This window comes from Citrus sinensis, chromosome 9 (genome assembly GCF_022201045.2).
Source record: "Citrus sinensis cultivar Valencia sweet orange chromosome 9, DVS_A1.0, whole genome shotgun sequence".
NCBI classification, from domain to species: domain Eukaryota; kingdom Viridiplantae; phylum Streptophyta; class Magnoliopsida; order Sapindales; family Rutaceae; genus Citrus; species Citrus sinensis.
In genome coordinates, this window is record NC_068564.1 from 18,354,489 (window position 1) to 18,371,477 (window position 16,989).

Sequence of the window (16,989 nt, forward strand, 5' to 3'; positions counted from 1 at the left end):
GTGATTGTAGTAAGGTAAAATGACAAATCATACTCCTCACCATATCCTTAAGCATCTCATTTCGTCTATTAACAACACCATTCATAGTAGGCGAACCCAACATATTGTACTATGGGACAATACGAAAATCCTCTAAGAATTTAGTAAATGGTCCTAAACATTATTAACCAAAACCGTCATATTTACTATAGTATTCACCACCACAGTTAGATGTAACACTCCACTTAAATATTTATTTTAAAAATATTTAAAACCCTATTACTTTTTAATATAAATACCAATTCTAAAAAAAGTTTTGCATAGCAAGCAAAACTTCCTTACAAAAAGTAAGAGATATAGAGATTCCTTAGTATATTTTTAAAAAACTTTATTATTACTAAAGCTAAGATATTTATTTTTTATTGAAACAAAGAAGAGCCCATCATAAAACCCAAGGTTTGTTATGCCCATATGCACTTTGCTTTGGTTAGGACTTGGTGCTAGCTTGCTCTACTAATCGTTACCTATAATGTAAGGACTGTATAAGCTAATGTCCAATAAGAAACTTATAAAAGAAACTTCGAAAATAGATGAGCATATTAAGTTTTTAAAAGAAACTTAGAAAATATAAAACAACTTTATTAGGGCCTTAGGTATGTTGCACTATAAGGCTAGCACTTTTACTCTTTAAACAATATGTCCTTAGGCCTGATTAGTTGATTTTTTAGGCATTACGTATCGTCGTCCCCAAAAGATTATCGTTTACTAAGCTTAGAGGGCTTGCCCTCTTTGGAAACTTTACCACTTTATAGTACAACAACACATTTTTCAGAAATTCATTTTCTAAACGTCTTCTTATAAAATAGTCCATGAAATGCGTACGTTCAATGCAACTTATATCATAACATATGAAGTTCCTAGAGGAATAACAAAATTAATATACAATGGTATTTAAGGACAACATTCTTTAATATAGGCGACAATGCCGTCTATATGGAGATTAAACAAAATGGGACTATAATATAGGCGGCAGAGTCGACCATAGCATAATTGAGTAAAATTATCACAGACTAAGCGGCATAGCCGACTATACAAGGAGTAAATAAGAAAATATTATAATATAGGTCGTAGAGTCGGCCATATAAAAATTTATATTATAACTAATCACGCCATAGTAGTCATCACAAGATAAATGAATTGTTATGACTGAAGTTAAGTATGAAAAGAATTTTGTTCCTACATTGCAGTTGAAATAGTACTTACCTCTTGACCTTGACTTCTCTAGACCTTTCTAAATTGAGAATTTCTCTACCCTTGATGTTATGACTTAGAATAGAAGAGGGTAAAATTTTTAGGTTGCATTGAAAATGAAAAGAATTAGGGGGTATTTATAAGATTTCTTAAGGCTAATGGATTGATAGGATTTTGCCACCATAACTCTTGATCAATAGTTGAGATTATCCTTCATAAATACTTTACTAAATTCTAAAATTCTTAACTCTCTCTACAAACTTCTCTTACGTCATCAATTAGATCATTGCTTATGTCATCATTACTTATGTCATCTTTACTTAGAATTAAATATTTTATATTATTATTATTTTTTTAATACTTAAGGGGGCTTGTTAGCTTAAAATAAATTATATTATATTTAAGTGAGAAAATTGTACCTCACATTAGATCTAATGTTTTTTATTCTCTTACCGAGTTGGTTCTCAACTCAGCCTTAAAATTTTGAACATATCCAAGACTGTGATTTTTCATGGAGGAGATATATGTAGTCATATCTATAAAAATCGTCTATGAACATCATAAAATATTGTTGACTATCCAAGTAGCCATAAGAAATGGCTCACAAATGTCCATATGTATGAGTTCTAAGACATCCAATGTCTTGTTGGCTTCAAATCTCTTTCTAGTGGTTTGTTTCCCCTTGATACAGTTAACACATATATCAAAATCTATAAAATCTAAAGGCTCGCGAATTTCATCTGACACAAGTCTCTCTATTCTTTATCTGGAGATATGACCCAATCTCTTATGCCATCGCGGAACCGATTTCTCATTGGTTAATTTTTTCTTTAAACCTCATGTATTAAATTGCAGGGATTCATTAAGTGAAGCAATTGTATCAAGTAGATAAAGATTATCATTGCTTGACAAAGAATCGAAACCAACCAGTTTTGAATCATGAAACAAATTGAATTTTCTATTTTCGAATTAACAAGAATAACCAGATTTGTCCAAAGCAAAAATGAAAATCAAACTCCACCTAAAAGATGGTACAATAAATGTTTCATCGAAATCCAAATAAACTTCAGTCTTTTATAATAATCTATATTTTCCAATTGCTTTAACTTCCATCACCTTGCCATCACCGACATAGATGTATCTTTCACCATCGTAAGGCTTTTAGCAATTCAAGCAATCCTGAATAGACATACTAATGTGAGTTGTTGCATCAGAATCTATCTACCATATGTGTTTAAGTACTGAAGTTAACCTCAGAACAAACCAAACCATGCCCTTTAGCTTTGTAAAAGAAACAACTAATACCTTTCAAATTATCCCATTTTTTTATTTCTTTTAAGGTGCTGTATCTATAGCTTTCTTATATTTGTTCCTTTTCTTGCCCTTATCCTTGCCGTTATACCTTATTGAAATTAGGTTTCTCAAGAGTGTACTAATTTCATCCTTTTTGTGCTTGATAAATATCTGTTCAATTTTTGCAAGGAACTTCTTAGCTATAGTTACCTTTTCAAACATTAAGCCCCTGAATGCTTCTGGAATGACCTTTGTCATGATTATAATACACATGCAATTTGATCTCTCCCAAATTTCTATTTCCCTTTTATTATCAGGGGTATTTTTATTCGTAAAAGGTAGGGGGAAATCAACCCTTAACACAAAGTCAAGATCCTTGACTATAAGAACTATTAAGAGGTTCTCTTACCATGACTTAGAGCCATTTAGCATAGGAATAAAATTGATGTTGGCAATAATATTAGCAGCAGACATAATTGAATAGTGAACCAAAAAAAAAAAAAAAACAAGCTCCCGTAAGTCTTAAAACAAAAATAAATTTAAATAAAGGTAAACCTCTTCTCAAGATACCAGGCAATCCATCAATATTTCATCTTCGGATAAAATATTAACTTATAAGTGATATCTTGGTCTAGTAATCAAACACTTAAACACTAATAATAAGAACACGTCAAACGATAAATCTTCCTTTGAACTGATTTGTTGTTCACATGTAAAGCTGAATAATCATCATATGTTTGTTACCATAGGTGCACATGTAATTATATTAAATATGGACCTTTCCTTGGGCTGATCGATATTAATAGAAATTACATTGAGAGCCATTTATATTCCAAAATAAATTAATTTTTACAAGAGAGGTCACTTTGGCAACATGTTGCTTCAATTAATTCATCTCAAGATATATATAAACATACCAATATATTGAATTTAAAATTTCACCAAAAATTGCCCTTCAAAACTAAAAACAAATCAGGTTAAAATCAAAGTCAACAGTAAATATTGACTATTGATTAGTCAACCATTGACCAATTCAAGTAAGCCAGAATTGGATCTTGAACGAGCGCCAAATCAAACCTTAACCCTATTTTTTTTTACTTGGTGGCTGCCGCTTTTCCATAGGCTGTCGCGAGTGGCCGCGACTGTGTCACTAGCAACCTCAGCACTGGCGACTGCCATTGCCGCCGACAACAAAACATTGAATCTGAGTTTTTTTTTTTTATTTTAACTATAAACTTGAATTTCCAAAAAAAATCTTAAATTCCGAAAAAGACAAACATAGATTTATTCTCAAATTCAATAATTTTAACAATTTCGGTATTATTAAATTTGAGAACGCTAGAGATTTAATCATCAATAAAAAATAAATTTGATTTTTAATGATTCAACATTAAGAGGCTCTGATATGACTTATTGGAACAAGAAACTCCTTTGGTGAAAATTATCACCTGTAATCCAGGAACATTCATGTTGTATCACCAAGAATCAATAACAAATTATGCAGAAATGTACCTAAATCCATAACCTGAATTGCTCTCTAAAGTCGTGTGGTTGGCCTTTTAGATCAACACATTCTCCTAGAAAATCTTTTAAGTTTCTCTGCGCTCTCTCTCTAATGATGGGATGTCAGAATGAATAAAAAGATACGTGTGACCTAGGATTATGACTAATTATATAAAGAACTTTTCTTGTTGTCTTTTGGTATTCCTATTCTAGCCCATCATAGAAACATAAATTATTCTTTAAGTGGATTTAACCTTAAATGATAGTCCGCAACACATAAAGATCCAACAATGTTAGATTAAAAAATCCAATGCATTATTATAATAAAAGCTAATGTTTACAACACAATGAAAAAATTAAAATCTCAAAAATTATAAAAAAGGGAATTTTTTTCTCTCTTTTTCTTTCTTATTCATGCTCTTCCTTCCATTCCTTGTTCATCTTCTTCCTTGTTCATTTTTTTTTCATTCCTCTTTGACACACTTAATATCTCCAAAACCACTTTCAAATCAGCCCAGCACCCATGCCAGTTGCCCAGCAAAACCCCTGACTGTGCGCGGCCATGCCAACCAAAACCCATGGCTACACGCGGCCATGCCAAGTACGCCCACGGTTGTGTGCAGCCACGCTAAGCAAAACCCATGGCCGTGTGTGGTCATGCCAAGAATGCCCATGGCCTTGCGTGGCCATTCTAAGTAAGAACATTGTCGCCCACGGCCATGCCAAGCATACGATAATCCAAGCAAATGGGTGTTGATTATTTCAATGATTAGTCCGATTTTAAGGTTTACTTGTGAAATTAGGAAGAAGCCAGGGTTTGTTTAAAGGAGAAGATGGGCCAAGATTTGGAAAAGCGATGTTGGCACCCCATTGCGTGGCTCCAATCTTCGCCACGAGTTGCTGTCATAGTTGATATGGCTTTATAATGCTCGGAGAAGATGAAGCGTGGAGAAGATAAAGAAAAGAGTAGGAAATGAAAAAAAAAAAGGAAAATGAACTGAAGAAGATGAAGAAATTAACTATAAAATAGAAAATTTAAGGAAAAAAGTGAAAAAGAAATTTATTTTTCTTATTTTAAAAAGAAGCAATTTTTATGCTTCTGTAGTTAAAAATTTTAACTAATTAAAAAATTAAAAATAAAAAATTTGAGTGCAAATTAATGAATAAAAAATTTTAAATATTATTCTTAGAAAATGATAAATATTTAAGTTATTAATTATTTTACTATAACCCTTAGCTTCATGTTTGGGAAGAAAAAATATACAAAATGGGTTTTAATAAAAAATAATTATTTATTAAAAACAGAAAATAAGTAAGATTAAAACTTATAACAAGTGACATTAATAAAAAAGAAACCGATAAAAAACTGGGATTAGGATTAGGACTAGGGGTTAAGGATTCGGTTTTTGAATTTCCCCAAATTTTTATATATTTTTAATTTTTAATTCGTTGAATTATATTAGTAACATATCGCTAGTAATGAAATGTAAATAAATTTTATGGGTTAATTTGTCTTTTTAAATACTTAGAAGGGTAAAATGGTATTTTGGATGGTAAAAGCCAACTAGTTGGCTAATGATTTATATTCTTAAAATATTTAAATTCAAGATACGGGTAAAAATTAATACTTTTGATTTTCATTGTAGTGATACTATAAATAAATTCATGATTAATTTTTTATAAATTAAAATATAAGTAAAAATTAATTTATTTTTTAAAGGTCTATTACTATTTTTTATAAAGGTTTTTATTAATAAATTTATGTTTTGTCATCTAATGTGAAATATGCCAGACCTTAAGGGGCAAAATGAAATTATCCTTGTTAACCTCACAAAACTATTAGTTAGCAAGGAATAAGAACATTCTCGTACTTTAATTAGTAAACATCACGTGTGTATTAAAAACAACGGTATTTAGGGGATAAGTTGAAATTTAAAACAATAGTATTTAGGGGATAAGTTGAAATTTTCATACTTTTAAAAGTTAGATTGAAGTACATCAATCTAATAAGGAGTAGGATGGAATTTACCGTACAATATATAAAACCATCTAGCTATTATAAATTATCTTGAATATTTTAATATGATTATCGAATTTCTGCAAATACATATACGAAGTGGTGAATTAGCTTCTAGTTTTTGAACATGACACAAACAAAAACTGAACTCCTCCAATCTGATGACCATATAACTCATAAATCTGTCTTTGCATTGAGCAATAGATCCCACCACACAGACAGCTAATTTTCCTGAGCAGCCCTCAAACTAACGAAGATGTATACAACAGTAGCGATTTTTTTTTTTTTTGGGAATGAGCCTTGCTGATGCAAAATTATTAAATTAAAAATGTTACGACTTACCAATAATAAAGTGCCAACAAAAGATAACCATAACAAAATAGAACATTAAACATAAAAGCGGGAGGTCACACACTGAGTGGAAGTGGCAATCTCGAATTCAATCAGCAACAAGACCACAAAATTAGCACTTTGGCAGAAGCAGGCGGAAGGCATACCACTAGCAATTACTCCAGCGATCATCGAACAGTCAAGAAGGGGAAAGTCCCTCATGACAAACAGAAAGCTGAGACAGGCAAGCGAGTGCATGAACAGGAGCATAACCAAGCGCTTAACAAAAAATAATAGATGGGGAGCTCGACCATGAGTGTTAGCCAAATAAGAATGTAAATACAGGAAGCTCGACCCAATGAAAATGGAGTGCCAAGACTTAGCAAGATATCCAGATCTTGTCCATAGAACACTTCAGGAAAATGGAGCATATATAACGCTGTTTGGGAGTGCAAACATCGCCGGTTAGATAAGACGCTAAATTTTGAAACCACGCACATCACAAAATTTATTTTATTCATTATTGATTTTTTTTTTGTGACCTTTAGTAACAGAAAACAATAACTAAACTTGGCGTCTCAAAGGCAATTTTAGTAAAATATTTAAACGAAAGGCTTAAATATATATAAAATAAAATAAAATATTTATTGAAACGAAAGAAATGAAAGTCCCAAATCAGTTCGATTTTAAAAAGTAAATGAAAACCCAACCAAATCCCCAAACCCTGCATATTGGTGAAAAAAATTTAAACACAAAGATTAACTTGTTAGAGCTCAAATAACATGAAAAATACCGTTTATCAATTGTTAAGGCTCTAAGATTAGCTTGTTAAACCTCAAATAACATCAAACATACCCTTTATCAATTGTAAACTAAACTTTTAAAATCTATAGTTCTAAGATACTATAAGAATTAAGTCGATTAGATATAACATTAACTAAATCATTTAATTAGTTCTAAGTCATTGCAGTACTCATACTAATCGTTTTTGGACTATTGCTAAGATTCAACTCTTATTTTCACCATAGCAAGATTTTAGGATTAATCATATTCCAAGGAATTATAACCAGACAGATGATGCTCTAGCAAAATATTCTCTTATTTTCACTGCATCTGACTTGTCTATCTTCGAATGTTAGTATCTTGAAATAATGGATTTTTTTTTTTTTTAAAAAAAAGCTACTTTTGAGTGCTCTGTCTTATTAGCTCTTTAATGTTTGCTATAAGCTCAAATTTTCTCAAATTTTTTAACTCTTAAGGTATTAAAAGTTTCACATATGAGCATCATTAATCTCAAGAAATGAATAAGATAAAAAGGTATTGGTAAAAGAAAATTTAACCACTAAAAATTAAGAGAGAAGTGTAAATTTCTAGATTGACCTTGATTTAAAGTCACCCAATAAAACAATTTGACCAGAAGATATTTTCAAGACTGAAGCAAATCGAAAGCTTGAACCTCTCTTACAACCTATTCAGTGTGAAAATCCTGAATAAAAATTGCTGTAATGATGAGTGCCGAACAACTTGAATTCAAACGAGCAACTTCACAGAACCTGCCAAAAAGAAAAACAAGTGAAAGAACCTAGCAGAGCAAGTAGTCGAGGCGTGCAAGTTCGCACTGTCCTTGATGACAGATTCTGCCCCCTCAAGGATGATTTCCTAGTGCTAAAGGAATTATGGCAATCTAGTCTTCCAGGATGCAAAGATTCACTCATGTAAGGGCGCACTCCAAATTATATCAGTCAAGAACAACATAGAAAAGGAATGATTTCTGAATGTTAGTGAATGTTGATAAAGTTGCAGTGAAAGAAAGGGGAAGGAAAGGGAATTTGTTCACGTTCTTACATACATGGTCACTGCAGTTATCGTTTTTATACTTGTAAGCAATGTGTTTCTCCTGATTTAAGCATAGAATCAGCCATTTTCAAAGACCGAATCAGCCTCTGATTTATCGCAAGAAATTAGCCACGAAATTGATGTAATCCACGTTGGTTACAAGATTCATTCAGCTACCTCTTCACAGCGAAAAGTCAATTTGAAATTCATGTTTTGAAATGTACAATTGAAATATTTAATATATTTGACAATAATCCCCCACATATTTCAAAATATGCACATATGTTTATCTTTCCTTTTCTATATTTTAATAAAGAATTTAATATGTATGAGATAATGCCTTTCGCGCTATGAACCAGCCATTCAGCAAATAAACTTGCTTCACAAGAACATGGTGAAACATAGAATTTCTATGAACCAAAGTTCCTCTTGCATATGATAGGGGATTAGAAGCTCGGATTAGAAGCTCAGATTAAGCTCTCTTAAGATATAGCATTTGGCACTTTAATAGCCCTATTCTATCCTGATTTTCATGAGTTCTTTAGAGATACCTATCTATCACTTAAAGGAATCGACCCAATTTCACTCTCAAATAGGTAAACCTCCATTAAGTGTGTCCTATAGTTTAGACATGGCACCATACAAAAGGTATGCTGTAGAGTTCATTAAGAGCACAATAGCTCAATCTGAATCACTACAGTTATTCGAATTATTGATCAAATATCCATTTGACACTAATATTTGATCAAATTTCTCAAGCCATTGTTTCGATGCTTGTTTTAAGACCTATGATGACTTAACCAATTTATATACCTTATGCTCAGTGCCTAGTACTATGCAGCCTTCAAGTTGACTCATGTGGATTTCTTCATTAGATCTCTATTTAGAAAAGGAATTTTGACATCCATTTGATGAACATGTAAGTTATGAATTGCAGAAAATGCTATCAAACTTTAATGGATATAATCCACATAATAGGAGCATATGTATCAAAATAATCTATATTTTTCTTTTGCGAGAACCCTGTGGGGACTAATCTTGTCTTGTACAGTTGCGAGTAATAACTCTCAGGGGAAAGCACCAGAAAGAAACCAATGGTATTGAAAATGTTGGCAATCACTTGATCATCTCCTATGCGGTTTTTGATGATTCTGTGCTGACAAAGTAATTGCACGTCTTTTGGAGAGGCAATGAGGCATTCCATGAGATTCATATAATCAGTCACATAATTTAGAGTGTCGTCCTTGGAAGAGAACTGCTCATAGACTATGAGATTTCTCCAAAAAGGATCAGAGTCGTCATCAATATTCAATCTTGGGAATTTTATTACTCCATTTTCAAACTTCATATCAAACAAGCTTTCTCCATCGGCCTGCATGAACTTGATTCCAGCTTCTTCAAGCTTTGTGGCGCAACGAATCACCTCTCTATATTTTCTGTCTGCTGTCACCTTTGAGTTGTTGTTCCTCATCCTTGAAGGTGAAGGCTGCCAGTTAAGGTGCATAAAATCCACTAGATGTTTGATTTCGATGGGGTAATATTGAGAGTTATGTGCGTAGCCGACACCGGGAAGTGCAGATCCAAAGAACGAATAAATCATCCCATGGAAATCTTTTGTGTCGTTTGGCATCATGGTCATGGCGAAGAACTCGTGAAGGACAAAGAAGGGAAGTTGATTTTTGAAAGAAATTAAGAAAACTGTTGTTTGGTTGCCTAAGAAAATACCTCATAAAATTTCTAGAGAACTTCCGGAATACTTGTATTTATTTTTCTTAAAAGGAAATGTTATGATTACAACTTATTTATACTCGATGCTTAAGCATTACTAGAGCTAATGATTAAATGATTCAAAAGAATCTACACATGCTCAACTACAGCTTGATATACAGAGTTAACATAACAAACTCTCAACTACTTAAGCTGAGGTGGCAACTGAGCTGTCATTCTGCTCATACTCATCTGACGTCACCAGCTTGCTGGTTTTCCTTAGCTTGAGCAGCTTCCTCTTTTCTGCACAGTGAGCTTCTCTAACAGCCCCTCTCAAACTCAAAGGGCAAGAGTGGACATTGAGTTTGGCCCTCAAGTAATTAAACTGTATGAATGAAAGAGGTTTGGTCATGATGTCTGCAACTTGATCTGCACTTGATATTTATTGAATGCTGAGCTCTTTATTAAGAACCTTGTTGCGAATAAAGTGTATGTCAATTTCAATATGTTTTGTTCTGGAATGGTAAACAGGGTTCTTGGCCAATTCAACTGCACTAATATTATCACACCAAATAATAGGTTTATCTGTGTAGCATACTCCAATTTCAGAAAACAGGGATTGCATCCAAGCTAATTATGCACTAGCTGATGCCAATGCCCTATACTCACTTTCGGCACTTGACCTAGCTATTACTCCTTGTTTTATAGAAGACCATGATATAAGATTATTACCCAAGTAGATACAATATGCACTCACTGATTTCCTGTCATCTAAGTCACATGCCCAATTAGCATCTGTAAATCTAGTAAGCTCCATATTGCCTTCTTTGATAAACTTTAAACCATAGTCCTGAGTGGCCTTTAGATATCTTAAAATCCTTTTACAGGCCATGAGATGCTGTAGTGTAGGAGTAGATACATACTGATTGAGTTTGTTAACTGTAAAAGCAATCTCAGGTCTTGTTAAAACCAGATACTGCATGCTTCCAACAATGCTTCTATAGTATGTGGGATCTTCAAGAAAATGGCCAAGCTGTCCTTGAACAGACTTCTATAATTTCAAACCAGTACTTAAAGGAGTATCAATGCCCTTACAACCAATCATATCAACCTTAGCTAACAAATCTCTGATGTATTTTCTCTGAGATAGAAATATGCAATCTTCATCATACAAGACTTCAATCCCAAGAAAATAAGACAAAATGCCAAGATCTTTTAAAGCTAAATTTGAGTTTAGTGTTGCAATAAAATGTTCTAATTCAGCACTGCTAGGACCTGTAATCAAGATATCATCCACATACATCAAAATAAGAATCATGGAAGTATGACTCCTTTTTAAAAACAGAGATGTATCAGAGGTAGTATTAGTGAATCCCCACTGCAGCAAGCAACTCTTAAGTTTATCATACTAAGCTCGAGGAGCTTGTTTAAGTCCATAAAGAGCCTTGTGCAGTTTACACACATAATTAGGCTTTGTGTTGTCAATAAAGCCTTTTGGTTGAGACATATAAACCTCTTCTGTCAATTCCCCATTGAGAAAAGCATTATTGACATCCACTTGTCTAATTTTCCATTTGTTCATCACTGCTAAGCTTAGTACTACTCTGACTGTTGCTGGTTTGATAACTGGACTGAAGGTTTCAAAGTAGTTTACCCCGGCAATCTACTGGAAACCTTTGGCCACAAGCCTAGCTTTGTATTTGGCCACACTACCATCAGTGTTATATTTAATTCTGTACACCCACTTATTATCCACAACCTGTTGATTAGTCTCTTTAGGAACCAAGGACCAAGTATCATTGTGAACTAAAGCATCATACTTATCTTGCATAGCCTTTACCCATCTAGAATCACTCAAAGCTTCTTGCACTAAATTTGGTTCTTTGTGAGTGAGAATGACTGTATACACTTTTGGTTTAAAAATGCCAGATTTGCTTCTGGTGGTCATAGGATGAATGTTGGATTGTATTTGGGATGAGTCAACAGGAGGAGTTAATGATATTGTATTATAAGAAGCAGAAGCATATAAGAAATGTTGTGTATTAATAGGTAGATGAGTGTGAGAATTTATTTGCTGTGAATTTTGATCATTTGTTGCTTGTGTAGATTTTCTGAGTGAGTTGAGTTGCTGCTGTTAGAGTTTGTAGATATGGAATAACCAGTGTTGTTTTCAGTGAATGATTGAACAACAGGCAAAGTGGAAAGATGATATATTTGCTGAGGAGAAAAGGAAATAGAAGAAAGAGACGGTGTTGATGACTTAGTGAAACAATGAAATCTAGAATCAGTAGAGTAAGGAAATGTGAGTTCATCAAATATGACATGTCTTGCTATGTAGAGGTGACCTAAAGGATATAAGCACTTGTATCCTTTGTGTGATGAACTATAACCTAGAAAAATACATTTGTTGGAATGATAGTCAAATTTGTGTTTGTTATAATCCCTCAAATAAGGATAACATGTACAGCCAAAGCACTTAAGCATGTCATAGTTGGGTTGGTGTTTGAAAAGTTTCTCATAGGGAGACAAAAGCTTGAGAACAACAGAAGGCAGCCTGTTTATGGTATACACAGCTGTATGAAAAGTTTTCCACCAAAATTTGAAGGGTAATTTAGATTGAGCTAGCAGTGTAAGTCCTATTTCAACAATGTGCCTATGTTTTCTCTCAACCAATCCATTTTGATGATGAGTGTATGGGCAGGAGTGTCTAAAAATGATACCACACTGATTTAAGAATTCAGTGAAAGACTTGTACTCACCCCCCAATTAGATTGTAACTTCTTAATGGTGGTTTGAAATTGATTTTCAACCTGTGTTTTAAAAAGCTTAAAGACATCTAGGGCTTCAGACTTAAACTTTAGAGGATAGATCCAGGTATACCTACTAAAATCATCCATGAAACTGATATAATAGTGATATCCATCTCTAGAATAGATAGGTGAAGGACCCCAGAGATCTGTGTGTATCAGTTTTAAGAACTTGGATGTTTTGGTTGCAGCTGAGGAGAAATGAAGCTTATGAACTTTGCCCATTTGACAAGCTTCACAGATATACTGCAGTGCTTGTTTTATTTGATTATCAGAAAAATTTGCAAACTTGATATTTTTGAAAACATGCTTTAAGATATATTGATTGGGATGACCAAATCTATTATAAAACAAAGCAACTTTATTCACTGATGTTTTACAAAGTAATGCAGTAGATAAATAACAAGATTTTGAATGGCTACGACCTGCATTATTAACATCAGTTACAGAATTAAAATGAAAACAAGACAGCATAGATACTGGTTTATTTGAACTGATCTGAGATAGAAAAGATGATGATGATGATTTAGAGGATGAGTATGGTTTGAATAACAGCCGGTATAACCCTTTTTCAGCAATACCCTGCAGTAGAACTTCCCCCTTCAAAGCATCCTTCACATAACAAATATTGCCAAGAAATTCAACAGACAAATGATTATTGGATGTGAGTTTAGAAATACTCAATAAGTTTTTGGTAATTAAAGGGACAAGAAGAATTTCTTTCAGTGCTATATGTGGATGTTTGTGTTGAGCAGATGAAGTTTTAAAAACAAAATTTGCATCACCAACATGAGTTATGGGCAAACCTTGTCCATTTCCAATGATAAGCTGATCAGAACCATTAAATTCCTCTCTGACCTGCATATTAGCCGTGTTGTTGGTTAAGTGATGAGTTGCTCCACTATCAAGATACCATCCTTCATCAGCAGGCCCTTCAAAGTTGGCAAGGTAAGCAGCTCCAGGTGCAGAAGATATTTCAGATGAACAATAAGGCATAAAAGAATATGTCACTGGATCTAGATTATAAGACTGATAATTTGAGCAGCTCATAGTATAGAAAACATCAAAATATGGTGCAGACTCAGCATGTAGTTCAAATGTAGCCATGTATGCTGACTTAGGTCATTTTCCTCTGCCAAATTACCTTGACTGTGGCACATAATTCTCAATGTATCTGTGCCAACAAGCATCAGCTGTGTGCCCTGACTTATGACCTATTTAACAAACAGGAATATTATCATCTGATTCAGTTCCAGTTGATATAAAACCTTAACCATGAGGCTTAGGATGTGGTAAAGCTTTGTGAAATTGCATTGGCATAGAGTTGCCTTTTCCAAAATTATGACCACTAGTGTTAAAGCCTTTAGGATATGTATTAAACATCATTCCTCTTCCAGCATTTCTGTTTCCATGATGAATTTGTCCACGATATCCTCCATAGCCAAAACCTCCTCTTTTATTATTTCCTCTGACTTGAGAATAATTGGAATTCATCATTCCATAGTTAGCATTGAACATGACTTTAGTATTCTGACTGTTCTGACTTTGGTCTAACCTTGCCTCATGTGTTAACAGTAAGGCATAAGCATCATCATAAGACATATTATTAGTTGTGATAATAGACGCAAGATCTAGATAACCAGTTCCTAATCCATTAGAACTTGCATTAACAGATCCCTTTCTGACATAGGACTGCCAGCACAAGCAAGTTTATCAGCTAGTATTTTGACTTTTAAACAATATTCCTCAACAGACATGGATTCCTTTCTAAGCACATTCAATTCATAACGAAGTTGCATTATCTTAGCTTCAAACTGAGCTCCAAATTGTTTCTCAATGGATCTCCAAGCATCTCGTGAATTGTCACAATTAAGAATAGAACTGAGAATACCTTCATTAACTGATGACAAAAGCCAGCCAAGTAGTATTTGATCTTGAGCTCTCCAATTTATGAATGCTGGATTGTCTACTTTCTGTACTGATCCATCAACTGCTGTTTGAATGATATGTTGCTCTGGTATGATCTGATTTTCAGATATGAAATCTTCAAGTCGATTTCCTCTGATTGATGTGAGTACTTATTTTCTCCAAATTAAGAAATTTGATCGATCTAGTTTTATTGGATTACTAAATGAGAATGAGATCTGTGAGGATTGATTTGCATTTGTTGAATTTGAAAGTGTTGTTGTGTTGCTGGAACTACCCATACTGGCTCTGATACCATGAAAGAAATTAAGAAAACTGTTGTTTGGTTGCTGAGAAAATATCTCAGAAAATTTCCAGAGAACTTCTAGATTACTTGTATTTATTTTTCTTAAAAGGAAATGTTATGATTACAAATTATTTATACTCGATGTTTAAGCATTACTAGAGCTAATGATTAACTGATTCAGAAGAATCTACACCTGCTCAACTACAGCTTGATATACAGAGTTAACATAACAAACTCTCAGCTACTTAAGCTGAGGTGGCAGCTGAGCTGTCATTCTGCTCATACTCATCTGATGTCACGAGCTTGCTGGTTTTCCTTAGCTTGAGCAGCTTCCTCTTTTCTGCACACTGAGCTTCTCTAACAATTTTCAATCAATAGCAAGTCACGGCGCAACCTCTTGATGATACAACGCAGATTGAAAATGGGATCATCATCTCCTCGCAAATTTGACATAGAATACTTCCGGAATAACTCGGTCATAAAGCAAGCATCAAGCAGCATTATTTCCATGAACTGGCCTTGTTCGAGACTGATAGATTCTGCATAACATTTACGAGCTCTTTCTCCAAGTGTTCTCATAGCTGTGACATACCTTGTGACATTACATTCCCCTCTGCGCTAGAGAAGCACTTTGAGATTGCACATTTTGGGCTCTTCCATTGCATTTAAGCGACTTTTGCCACAGTGGTATGGACTAATTGAAAGTATATGTGGCTCATAAGCATCTTGGTACACATTACGCAGATATGCAGGTACTTCAAAAATACTATGACCAGACCATATTGGAAATTGATCGTGAAGCTTTTCGCCAATTTGAATTGATAATTGATCAGCAATTTCATTAGCCATCTGCTTATCGTTGCAATTACAATGTTATCACACTCGTATGCCATGGTCTTTACTAAAGTTAAAAAAATAAAATGAGAGTATAAAAAATTCCTATGGCCAATTAGAGAGAAATCAAATGAAAATTCAGATTAAGATGGATGGTTCATTGAACTTACTTGTTTGAGGGCAACCTTGGCTCGAAAAATCAGTCAGTTTTTGATGGCTTTCTTTAGTGGATTCATCATTTAATTTGCTCTTCAGTTTTAGTACTTTTTAAATCTTAATTTGCAGCTAATTGATGTTCGCTATATCACTAGCAACAAATTAAATTGAAGCTGCATAACAGAGAAGCATATTATTGGGTTCAACTGGTGTAGTTGGCCCAAAGCTGACATAAGTTATAATTGAAAAAAACATGAAGGGGCTAAATGATATTTTGCATTAAAGGAGGTCTTGAAAAGCAGCATTAGGGGAGAAGAAAAAGGCGAGAGAGACAATGAAAGACAGGCATTTCTTTGGCTTTGGGGAAAAATTTTAATCTTTGATTGCACGATCAAAATTTTATTTTAATTTTTTTTTTAAATTTTGAGAGTAAGTTCATGGATCGCTCTCTACAATTTTTACCAGTCTTAATTTTTATTTTATCTTCTGCTTGGTTATTATTCGAAATAATCATTTGCTGGAGAGACATATATTAGGCTGTTATTGTAAGACAAGACTGTTGAGATTTTAAATGTTATTAACCTATAATATTATCTAGAGAAAATTTTATGTTGTAATCTCATTAATATAGTAAAAGATTATATTGGATTACGATCCCATGATTTTTCCGTTTTGGGTTTTTTACGTAAATTTTTTATCTTTTGTGGTTGATTTATTGCTTTGAATTCTATTTGTTTATTTTTCTACTTATTTATTTGTGGTACATCTCCTGTTTTAATCACACAAGGAGGGAAAGAGTCGTATTTCCACTTAATTTGTAACTGTTTGTGTGAGTCCCTTTCCCAACACATATATTCTTTAAATATTCCTTAGAAATCATAATAAGCAAAGGTGGTGTGAAACTTCTACGCAATTGTCAATAATTCTCATCAAGGATAATTTGTAAATTGAATAATCCAATAATCATGAGTAAAGAATAATGAAAATATGCCCTAACCAAAAATTGTACTATTAACAACAATAGATAAAAATTGTTATCTACAAACTCGCACAAGATGCAAGTT